Source organism: Hyalella azteca, unplaced genomic scaffold, assembly GCF_000764305.2.
Source record: "Hyalella azteca isolate HAZT.00-mixed unplaced genomic scaffold, Hazt_2.0.2 contig11611, whole genome shotgun sequence".
In the NCBI taxonomy this organism is placed as follows: Eukaryota; Metazoa; Arthropoda; class Malacostraca; order Amphipoda; family Hyalellidae; genus Hyalella; species Hyalella azteca.
This window is the reverse complement of record NW_025941602.1, coordinates 61,803-75,481: the sequence shown is the minus strand read 5'-3', so window position 1 is coordinate 75,481 and position 13,679 is coordinate 61,803.

Sequence of the window (13,679 nt, the reverse complement as noted above, 5' to 3'; positions counted from 1 at the left end):
TGATCGTACGTTGGAAACACATGCAGTGCATGACTTTCAACAAACGGCGACAGAACAGACAGGAAGCGATGCTTTGAAGGAAGACTGACAAGGAATTAAATTTCCCAAGTCCAAAACCTGTCATTTGCTGCATGTATGTCAAACGGCTTCAACGGAAATAATATACGTTTAAAAATTACATTTTAAAGACAACACTTCTAAAGAACACAGTGTCTCCAATGTCAAAGATGTACAATGAATTTCTCATTTTATTTTCGAATATTGAAAAAATTACTTTTTCAATTTTTTTTATTTATATTTTTTTTAAATATTTATTCCGTCAATTGATTCATGCATTGCCTGCGATTTAACACAAGTGTGCAAAATTTCAGATCAATTGGACAGGTAAAAGTGTGTCAAGTATGTTATTTGATTTGTAGCTGACAAAATTATTTTTTAAATTTTTTAATATCGAAATAAACAAATTATTTTTAAAATCATTTATTTTGTCATTTGATTCTAACATTGTCTCCAACTTTACGCAAGTGCGCAAAATTTCAGATTGATAAGATAAGTAGAAGTGTGTTAAATTTCGATTATAAGATTTGTAGCAGACAGACAAACAAATGAACAAATAAGAAGTGAAGTTAAAGCGAAGTCTTATAAGAGAGTTACTGAGCTTATTACTATAATCTTAAACTGAACACAAACGATTTATTCTAGTTAACGCGATCAAACGATAGGAGACTTAAATATATTATACCCTAGAATAAATATGAAATTACTGGGTATATTACTATAGTCTTGAACTGAACATAAGCAATTACTGCTTGTGAACACGAGCAAACGTGAAGAGACTTAAATATATTATACCTTAGAATGTAAAAAAGTTACTGAGCTCATTACTATAATCTCATACTGAACACAAGTGATATCTTCTACTTAACGCGATCAAACGATAGGAGACTTAAATATAATATACCCTAGAATAAATAAAAAAAAGTTACTGAGCTTATTAATATTATCTTAAACTGAACACAAGCGATATTTTCTAGTTAACGCGATCAAACGATAGGAGACTTAAATATATTATACTTTAGAATCTAAAAAATGTTACTGAGCCTATTACTATAATCTTAAACTGAACACAAGCGATATTTTCTAGTTAACGCGTTCAATCGATAGCAGACTTAAATATAATATGACCTAGAATAAATTAAAAATTACTGGGCATATTACTAAAGTCTTGAACTGAACACAAGCAATTTCTGTCCAAAACCTGTCATTTGCTGCATGTATGTCAAACGGCTTCAACGGAAATAATATACGTTTAAAAATTACATTTTTAAAGACAACACTTCTAAAGAATCCAGTGTCTCCAATGTTAAAGATGTACAATGAATTTCTCATTTTATTTTCGAATATTGAAAAAAATAATTTTTCAATTTTTATATTTATATTTTTTTCAAAATTATTTATTCTGTCAATTGATTCATGCATTGCCTGCGATTTAACACAAGTGTGCAAAATTTCAGATCAATTGGACAGGTAAAAGTGTGTCAAATTTGTTATAAGATTTGTAGCTGACAAAATTATTTTTAACATTTTTTAATATCGAAATAAACAAATTATTTTTAAAATCATTTATTTTGTCATTTCATTCTTACATTGTCTCCAACTTTACGCAAGTGTGCAAAATTTCAGATCGATAGGATAAGTAGAAGTGTGTTAAATTTCGATTATATGATTTGTAGCAGACAGACAGACAAACAAACGAACAAATAAGAAGTGGAGTTAAAGAGAAGTCTTCTAAGAGAGTTACTGAGCTTATTACTATAATCTTAAACTGAACACAAACGATTACTTTTAGTTAACGCGATCAAACGATAGGAGACTTAAATATATTATACCCTAGAATAAATAAAAAATTCCTGGGCATATCACTATAGTCTTCAACATAACACAAGCAATTTCTGCTTGTGAGCACGATCAAACGATAGGAGACTTAAATATATTATACTTTAGAATTTAAAAAATGTTACTGAGCCTATTACTATAATCTTAAACTGAACACAAGCGATATTTTCTAGTTAACGCGATCAATCGATAGCAGACTTAAATATAATATGACCTAGAATAAATTAAAAATTACTGGGCATATTACTAAAGTCTTGAACTGAACACAAGCAATTTCTGCTTGTGAACACGATCAAACGATAGGAGACTCAAATATATTATACCTTATAATGTAAAAAAAGTTACTAGGCTTATTAGTATTACTATAATATTAAACTGAACACAAGCGATGTTTTCTAGTTAACGCGATCAAACGATAGGAGACTCAAATATATTATACCCTAGAATAAATAAAAAATTACCGGGCATATTACTATAGTCTTGAACTGAACACAAGCAATTTCTGCTTGTGAAAACGATCAAACGATAGCAGACTTAAATATATTATACCTTAGAATATAAAATAATATGCGTTTAAAAATTACTTTTTAAAGACAACACTTCTGAACAATCCAGTGTCTTGGATGTTACACATGTACAATGAATTTCTAATTTTATTTTCAAATATTGAAAAAAAAAATTATTTTTCAAAATTTTTTTAAGATATCAAAATTTCGTACATTTTCAAAATTATTTATTCTGTCAATTGATTAATGCATTGTTTTTGACTTTATGCAATTGTGCAAAATTTCAGATCAATTGGACAGGTCAAATTGTGTCATATATGGATTATAAGATTAGTAGCAGACGAAATTATTTTTTAATTTTTTTTATAATGAAAAAAAATTTAATTTATAAAATTATTCATTCTGTAAATTGATTCATGCATTGTCTCCAACTTTACGCGAGTGTGCAAAATTTCAGATCGATTAGACAGGTAGAAGTGTGTTAAATATTGATTATAAGATTTGTAGCAGACAGACAGACAGACAGACAGACAAACAAACAAGAAGTGAAGTTAAAGAGAAGTCTTGTAAAAATAAGCAGTCTTGCAGTCTTGGAATAGATTGAGTTCAGTCATGACTTTCTGGCAAGTTGATTTCGAGTTTTATTTTATTTGCATTGAAACCAAAATGAATAAAAATTTTTTAACATCAAAATTAACAGAATAAAAAATGCAAGGCGGACAAAGGCAAAAACTTCATAATGATTATTACGTTGGCACGATGACAATTAATTACTAAAGACGTTCATATACCCTTGATGTTCATACGTCAAGTTAATTATGTGATCAAACTGTTTACATTATGCCCGATTTTTTAACACTCAACGTTACTCATTTCTTAAAAATTCATACCCGGGCTCAACTCAAATCAACTTACCGACAATTTTAGCTCTGTAATTTACGAGGTTACAAAAGATTTAAGGTACTAGTTCGCATGTCGAAGCTCCTATTGTTAAGCCCAGTTGCAAAGTGAGCATGATTATTTTTTCGTAGCATCACAGAAAATAAGACAAAATACTAAAAACCTACGAATGTGACTATAAATAAATCGAACAAGGAAACACCGCCAGTGTACCTAGCCAGGGCGTTAATGTCATTTATTGTTGATGAGAGCTGAAGACTTGCTTGCAGTAAAGCAAGTGGCGCGAAACAAAGCGGGTGAGATTGGATGGCGAAGCGCTTCCGGGGAAAATATCTTTTTATAATAACTTTTTCACTTCAATAATGTATATGAAGAGTTAAAAACACGGCTGCTGAAGAGTTCATCAGCTGCTCACCAGGACTACAATTAAAGCAAATGGAAGTCATCTATCGGAACAATCGGATCTTAAAAATGGCACTAACTGGATGGATTGGAACTAACAGTACCAAGGAGATATTCTAAATATGTTTTAATTCATTAGAGAACGTATCGCGCATATTAAAAATATTTCTACATTAAAGCATTCATGATGTGAGCCTGAGTAATATCAGACTGACAAAAAAGGAGGGGGGGGGGAGCCACCAGCCGCGTCGCTATTCACGTAGCGTTGAAGTCACCGATGCGTTCGCGGTATAAATACGAATTCATTGAAGGATGATAACGGTAATCAGTCATTGCATATACAAAAATTTAAATTCATGTAATGTCATGTAATCCATTTTATTGATTTCATTTTCATTTCATGAAAATTCACGTAAACGTAGAGTAACGTCAACGTAAACTTACCACTCTCCATAATATGACTGTTTCTTTCGTCAAACGTTCCTATATATATGAATAGAACAGCAACCAACGCATGAGTAATTTTAAAATAACGTAAAAGTAAGCTAAATTTTAAAATCAATTTTTTTATCGGAGTGGTACAAATAGTGAAACGGTTTTTACTTGAATATTCGTATCCAAAATTCCACTTTTTGCTTAGCCACTTCAAAAATGAGTTATATAAGGTGAAGTAAAATTGAGAAGTAGCCACTGTATATTTTTAAATCTCGAGACGATGAATATAAAAAGATCATGAAATGTTAACCACCATAAAGAAATCATGAAGAGAAAACCACCATCATAGAAAGATAGCCCCTATATAAGAAAGATATCATATAAGTAACCACCTTCAGAGAGGAAAGTGTGATGAAAGTGATGTATATGAGGGTAAGTGCAGGAGAAGTGTACAGACAGGAAGTTCAGGGTGCAAGTCACGTGGTGTTGCTGTAACGGCCATCAGTCTCAACCGCCACTATTTTGTAGCATCAATTAATGAGCTGCAATCAATCCTAAAACTAATCTATATTCTGATGACATACTCGTATTTAAAACCCGATCATGTTCTCATTAATTTTCGCGAGAAAATAACGAGCAATGTAAAACTATTAGACGTAAAAAGAAATAAAGTGCGTGTTATTTTCACAAAATATGTTTAATTCTTCACAACTAAAAGAACTGGCAAGTAACGAAGCGAAATTCTTCATACAATAAATAGAAATATGATACAAGGCGAGTGAGACAGCCTTTCAGAAATAGCGTCACCAAAAAGGATCTTGTGAATAGTAGCGCCGTAGTGACGGGCGATATTATGACTGAGAATTTTGTGATGAATGAAGCGCCATCAAGTGAAAGGAATAGCAGGCGTGTAGAGAAAAGCTTAAAGTGATCCATAAAGGCGAGTGTCACAACAGAATACTCAATGGCACGAGAGAAAGCCTCGTGAAGGATGAAGGTGAGGCGTGATTGGCAGAAATTGGTCATTGACTCGTACACACCGGACATAAATGGCAACTTCAAAACACACGTACAAGAAAAATAAGGTTTATGGGAAAAGATGCACTCAAATGAGTTTGATTACGAATAGAAATTGTAATAATTACGTAAACAGTTAATACGATTTAAAATGTCAATCATTTCAAATTGAATGGAAAATAATGCTATTTGTCCGAATTTAGCAGCAACTAATATATAGTTAGTTGCCAGCGAAGAAATTAAAAAAAATCACCCGAATAGAGAGACTCAAAAACATTTCTTCCTGCACAGTCTGAATGCGAGAATTTTATAATTAGTAAAACAAAAAGTAACGTAGCTGGGACGCTAACGTAATTAAGTAGTAACCGACTTCACACACAACGAACTTTATTTGCTGAAGAAAACCAGTGTTACTGCGAACATCGCTGCCAGGCCGATGGGATTCTAGTGGTTGTGTAGAGCTTTATTAATGACATCAGATTATATAAATCTAGACATAAATCCGATTCCAATATTTATCTTCCGTGCATGATGAACAACAATCGTGAGAAAAACGTACATAATAAAAAATTATTTCAGTCTGAGCACTACATAAACCGAGTCAAATCTCATCAGTCAATCGCATGGATCACGTAGCAAGCAATCACAATAAGTAACAAATGATCATCGATTCCGCACACTGAGATTCAATATATAATTCATCGGAGAAAATTTCATTTTGCTATTAGGCATAGAAAAGCGAAACCAAGTGAGCTAAAACTTTTCATTTCTCATTCATAGACCATGGACTGAAAGTAAAAGAGCGTCGAATACACGATTTTCGTAGATCATGTATGTCGTTAGCATCATAAAATGTTTATTATATATGCGTTATAGTGCATCATAAAGCAGTCACGTCGAATTCTTCACAAAGCTCCAGTGCACGGAACATGTATAGGAGTAATGACCTTCTCTACACACGACTCTTATTTAATACGTCACTCTGACACCGACTCTAAAGAGTCTCATGAATATTTCATGAGCGCAGGTTCATGCAGCCTATCTTGAATAAATTATTACCGTATTAATAACATCAACAACATGCCGATCCTTGGAAGTTAGACGTGGGCAAAACTGAACCGGCATTTTGTACAGGGACTGCGCAGATATATAATATAAAAGGAACGGTATCATTTAATGTTTTAGACTTAGAATTTCTGGCAGTGAATTAGGTTTTACGTGGATAATTACCATAATTTTACGTAAAATTCCATAAATATGTAGATGTTCATGTCGTGCTTTTTTGTCATTAATTTACGTTTGGTATAAAATAGTATAGCTGCATCACCGAGCTTATAATAAATATAGAAGGTCAATAATCGAACAGCTAACACATGACGTACACGCACAAACATATTATAACCAATATCCGGAAAGTTGCAACGACTTTTTAGCACAAGTGAAAATATTCAAGAAGCCACACTTCGTGCATGCACCGATGGCGGGAAAATAAAATAAAGCAGGAGAAACTATTACAGGCAGAGAGATGATGACGGAAGGAGTCGAAATGTCACGCAGTTTTTTTATTGAAGGCAATCCTGAAACATCGATCACCGATAAATATCGGCCCTGTCGCGCCGCCACGTCAGAGCGAAACGTGCAGGCCCGCGGCTCTGATCCCATGACTTGAACGTGCCGCGGTGTACATCTCATGATTTGAGGCTAAATAATCTAAGTTCGAGAGAAAAAAATTGCATCACAAAACTAACGCATTACAGAACTTTGATATTTAAATGGACGAGTACGAGGTGCTTTAGCAGAAACCAACGGTGCATGACCGAAGTGCATAATATAAAAAAAATTATGGAAAAATTGATGGAGGAAAAGACAATTAAAATTTACAGACTGAATGTACCCCAAACGAAAAGCACAAAAGAGGTCAAGACACTAATATACAAACATATTTCACTCGAGTTAATGCAGAACATAGAATGATGTGTTATAATTATAGGCTGACATACCGCGATTCAGAAGCTTAAGTGCATGGCCATAAACGTCACATCACATCACAACTGTGTGATGACAAAAAACAGCGTATGATTCTCAGGCAAGAAAAAGCGCTAAACAAACATCAGCTCATCGTGCCGAGCCGCAATCACATCTCAACGAAATTGCACTAAAATAGATAATAAAGCTGCCCTAATTAAGGGCATGCATGTCGGAGAGATAATGTACTCGAAGCATAGACGGACCAAAATTAGAACTTAAAGAGAGCTACCGCTACAACGGACCACAAATTAGAACTTGAAGAGAGCTACCGCTACAACGGACCACAAATTAGAACTTGAAGAGAGCTACCGCTACAAAGGACCACTAATTAGAACTTAAAGAGAGCTACCGCTACAACGGACCACAGATTAGAACTTAAAGAGAGCTACCGCTACAACGGACCACAGATTAGAACTTGAAGAGAGCTACCGCTACAAAGGACCACAAATTAGAACTTGAAGAGAGCTACAGCTACAACGGACCACAGATTAGAACTTAAAAGATAGCTACCACAACACATACAGGAAGGACCACAACACATACAGGAAGGGTGCATTTTCGCTTGAATATATTCATGCATTCGTGGCGTACTGAGACCATATGACCTCGGTCTGGTGAAATCAGGAATTAATGCATCCTAACACTCCTATAAGCTTACTGTTAGGAATTTGTAGCAAATAGAAAAAAAACGGATAAACTGAAAGAGATTACAATGTATTTAGAAAGTGAATGTTTCCCTACGGTACTTTGCAATATTATGTAGCAATATTTATTCACGAGGCATGTTGTCGTGAATTTAATGATCAAATTAGTATCTTTCAAAAGTCATAGATTCCTCCTTGGCATAATGCAAAATAGTAACGAAATGCTGCAAGTAAAGCATGTTGATGATGACGAACATAGGTGAACAATAGCGCATGAAGTTGTTCAATAACATGCAGACATGTAAACAAGCTCCATTAACTGACCTTAATAAAATAAAGCAAAATCACCGGTCAACGCACCTGAACACTTTATTCACTCAAAACGGACAGATCCTGAAACATCGATCACCGATAAATCGGCTGCCGTTGTGCCGCCACGTCAGAGCGAAACGTGCAGGCCCGCGGCTCTGATCCCATGACTTGAACGAGCCGCGGTGTACATCTCATGATTTGAGGCTAAAAGTTCGAGAGAAAAAATTGCATCACAAAATTAACGCATTACAGAACTTTGATATTCAAATGGACCAGTACGCGGTGCTTTAGCAGAAGCCAACGATGCATGACCGAAGTGTATAATATAAAAAAGTGTATAATATGTGCTAAAAATATATATCTCAGTCCTCACTGTAGTGAGTGACAGAGAGCGCATTTTCTCGTCGACGAAAACGTGGAGTCACGGACAGACGGACGGACGGACAGACATGACTAGCACAATAGGGCAGTTTTTCCATGCATGAGAAAGCGCTAAAAACTGCTGGAGAAATGGATGGAGAAAAAGTAAATTAAAATTTACAGACTGAATGTGCTCCAAATGAAAAGCACAAAAGAGGTCCAAGACATTAATATACAATTAAATATATTTTACACAAGTAAATGCAGAACATAGAATGATGTGGTATAATTATATTGGCTGCCATATACCGCGATTCAGGAGCTCAAGTGAGCATAAACGACATACACGGTACGGGTGGAATCGCAGCTTAAAAAAGATATTGTAGAACAGCTTACAAAACAAAATATTTTGCCGGCGAGTAGAAGAAAGTCCACACATTTGCCGCTTTGTCCAGTGCTCCTGAGCAAACGGTTACAAAATATACAAGAATTTTAATGAACTACGAGATAATAGCGTGTTGGAGAAGCTGGGCTTGTGCGAACACCGCAGAGACGGCCGGGCGAAAAACAGTGTATGCTCGAGAAATGCATAGTTGGATGTGCAGGAAAACTAATAGTTTACTTGAGCCCACGTCCAAAGAGGAGATATCCAAGTAGAAATTTAAACGAGCTTAACGATTTATTTATTGAGCATGGATTTCAAAGCTACATGCGTGTTTTCGTCAACGTCGTTTGGGCATAAATTTAATTTCCACAGTGCGCAGGACATTTTAAGTTCTATTGCATTTTCAAGATATTTATGAGTTTGTTGCGTACAGAAAAAAGGAAACTCTTGTTATTTTTTGTGTAAATCTTCAGAATAAAAGCTATACCCAGCATGAAGTGAAATACAGATCGTATGTGAAGTAAAACTTTGCACTGCATGCCCACTAATCAACCAATATAATAATGACACAAAAATAACCCGGCTTAAATAATATCCTCACAGGTGTCATCGCTCGTAGCAAAATTACAGCGTTCCCGACAGCAGAGTTCAACGTTTAAACCGCAACTGCGTGATGACAAAAAACAGCGTATGATTCTCAGGCAAGAAAGAGCGCTAAACAAACATCAGCTCATCGTGCCGAGCCGCAATCACATCTCAACGAAATTGAAGGACCAGCATCAGCACCTGCCAACCGCAAACCGCCGGAAACTCCAGGAAACAAGGCAAGGAAAGTTTAATCTGGAACTGATCGCCGGAGGCTGGCATCGTCCTGTCACGCTTATATACCCTGCTGTAGCATCACTCGTGTAGCATCCTAACATTTATTCAGCCTTTCAGCTTAGATTATGGATTTCATGAACAAAATAACCATTGACAATTAACCCTATTATGGAATATTGACAATTTCAAGAACAAAAGTACCAAGGCTGCACTGGAATGCAGTTAGAAATCTACAACTCAATGCCGCATGCATGCTGAAAATTTCAGCAGCTATAAAGTGATGCGAGATCAACACAAATCGAAACTCGAGATACTCGTTGCAGGTCATAAACATGTGAGGCCGGCCGAGCGCATGCGCTGAAAAGCCATGGAAACAGAGCGGAAATGCCGTTAGAAAAAAGATCTTCTGCCGAGCTTGCATCTCGAGTTCAATCTTCATACAAGCTTGTTCGGCTTAAAAGTTTAAATTAGGCGAAAATAGCTAGAAAACCGTAACAATATAACAAGAGCATATATTAATTAAATTATTTTTGTAGATATAGAATGTTACACAGACAGATGACCTAATGTATGTTAGATTTAATATAGAAAATCTGCGCAGATACCTAAATAAAAATATAGATATAACGCGATGAATATATTTGTTCGTGAGGAAATTTTCAGCATTGCGGAGACCATTTCTTACTGAAACACAAGCTGAACACAGTTTTTTTTAAATCCGCAGAAGCCATATGCATTAAGAAATAGAAAAAAGAGCAAACATACCACGCTGGACATGAATCACGAGTCCTCAGACATAGAATGCCAACCGATGCGAGCGTCAGCCGCTGAAAGAAACACGAGATAGATGAGTATCATACATCATACGATGTATGACGCTGTATGAATGCGTGTACATTCATACAGGATGAATGACACAGCCGTTAAGGTCTTTCCATCACTTCGTGCTGACCACTTCTGCCGTGAGCGATAGGGAGCCCTCTTGCAATGTAAATGAAATAATACCGAAAGTTAAAATAATGTTAGTTCAGTTTAGAGCAAAGTGAGAGAGTTATCGAATTCACGGTTGCCGGACACAACTAAATGAGTTGTAAAAAAGCCAACAAAAGTTGAATATTTCCTTCATAACTACAACAAACATATAAAGATTTTATAAAAGAAGGTTTATTTGAGATCAACTTCTAAAACGGAAAAGCCAAAAGACTGAAAAAAACAAGAGGACGAGGCTCCTGAAAAACTGAAGTGGAGAGGACGGACTTCCGAAGAATGGACGCCGTTTGACTAACGGTCATTATTTAGCTGCAGCTTTGCCTTTCATTTCTGCCAGTGACCACCCTAGAAAAAGAGGGGGAAATGAGGGGGAAAAAGAGAGGTGAGGGAGGGGTGCTAACCAGCTTACGTCTCCCGTGAGTGTTTCATGAACGCTCTAAACGCTCTCGCTTTCTAAGGCCCCTTCAAATGGTCGAAATTTTAAGAAAAAGGGCCCTGTTGAAACGAAAACTGGTATGACTTTTCTGCACACGACTGAAGTCGTTGCAGTAAATGGAACGGAAGTTTACGTTAAGGACTCGCTAATTGTTGTCCTGTAAGACTCAATTGAAAGACAGCGCAGGAGTTCATTATAAAAGAGCGCGGGACTCAATAGAAAGAGAATACTTTCAAGAACCGTGATGGAAGAAAGTAACGCCGGTCATAAGTAACTGGGCTATGGTTGATAGTTGAATGTTACAGTTTAATTATATACGAATATTGTTTCTGGCACATTTTGTCCGTACAAATGCAAACGAATTTTCTGTAATTTCAGATTTAGATGGCTATACGTAGTGAAAAGAGATTATGCAAAATGTTAAATAGGCTAATATACAGTATTTGTTGCGACATCGGTCGGAGCAAGGGACAAGAATCCGTCGTTCAGCTAAGTATTATTTTTTCTCTAGTCTTATAGTTAAAAGACGCGTTACTGCATTGGACGTTGAGTCAAGGAGAAAGATCAAAATGGTCCATTTATCAATAAATTATTGCTAGAAAATTAACAACAACACACGTAAAATAGAAGATTTCTACGCACGGAACAATAAAGATCGATGGGGGCTCGTGTGAACCTGTTACAACTGTTAAAATAAATCTGAATTATAGGCGAATAATAGTAAAAACTTCATTCAATGATTTTAAATAAACTCAAGTTTTATTTAGATGAAAGGACATCGGAAAAATGATCAAAATCAGGTTTCATAAATCCAATCAAATCAGGGTCCAAATAATACTGAATTATATCCGGAAACATACGGAATGTGGGATTTTTAAAGACCGTATATGAAGGTTTCATTTCCCTCTATTCTTTTCAACTGGTAGTATTGATATATTTAGGATATATTGAACCACGACAAGCCTTTATTTGGTGTCTGGAGAGCACATGTAACACGAGGAGTCGAGCGGTCAACCACAAGCGTTATTGTGTCGTCACAGGGAACAATGGACTGGCATTTACCGTCCAGCAGCCCGCGGTTGGAGGGAGCACTCAATTTGTTGCATATGTCGATCTCCGTGACAAGCTCGTCGGTCGTGCATGTGACATGACGGAAGTCGTAACAGGAAATGATAACGGACCGAATTGTTAAGTCAAGGTAAGATTACATTGTTGAACGCATAATGTAGTGACATATGGTTGGCTTAGTCTCGGTGTAGTAATTTAAAGTACACGAAACGAGGTAATATGAGGTTGTGACAGACATGATATAGTGAGTGTAACCGAATGACCATTAAACACGCTCATTAGTTTTTATGTGGCTTGTTGAGATCAATTTATTGATTTTATACGCAGAAAAATGAGAAAAAAACTTCGAATAAAATGCATAACTAGTTAACCGTTGAGAAAAATTTAATGAAATAACCTATCACCAACGGGTATTTATGGAAATTTTGGAAACAGTCTGCACCAATGCAAGAAGTACGAGACTCTTGAGCCTACCCACTGATATTTAACCCAATTCAGAACAAACAATTGATCAAACATTCTAGAAATACTTTAAAGTTTAACCAATTATGAACTAATACAATTCAATGTAAACGAATACGAGCAATACAAATCTCAACTTTTTACCCGAAATGATTCATTTAATAAAATGTATTACGCCAGTTAAGTATATAGGACGTCGTGTGATTCATTGAAATAATTTTCTCGATCCACCAGCAGCTGTGCAGCGCATGGCTCGCTCAGTTCTGGACATATCGAAGCTGGGTAAGCATGGAAAAATCCATATTGCCATCTCATTTATGAGTGGAGTAAAGTCTATTCTAATTAGTGAAGAAACGCATAGAGAAGAGCCGAGTCTGTTCGAAGCCTCTCGATTCTCAATCAGGGCCTTATAACGCTCCACACTAAACCTTCATATATTGTCTACCCAAGAACAATGATTTACGCAGCAAATGAGCAAGTTTTATTTTTTATTTTCGAAATAAGAAGGTTAAATGCCGGGCAAGGAAGCTCGATCTAGCACGAGAACGTTTTTCATTCTTGTTGAACAATTTAATTATGTCGGGCTACAGTAGCGAATTAATTAATTAACCGGACAGTGTTAAATAAATTTCAAGTAAATGCTTAACAACCTATTCCTCAGAGCATATGTTTTAATAACGTATACATAATATCTGCGATGCATTAGCTTTTTCCTCATCATGGAACGGTGCACTTATTAACATTTCAAAACATGTTTCTTTAATGCACTTCAGATTCACGTTTTAATGCCATGCAAAAAACGTACACGAACAATTATAATTCCTCTCGAATACCACTACACTCTCCCGATTATCCATTTTCTAAGCCGGTCCTTAACAACTCGAGCAGAGGTTGCTTGCAACAATAAGTTCAGTGCAACGTATTTAAAGTCTACAATAACCATTGTCAACAGTTTAGGTCCTTAAATATACAAATGGAGAACATTGTTCCTCAAGACAAGCAGGGAGAAACAATCA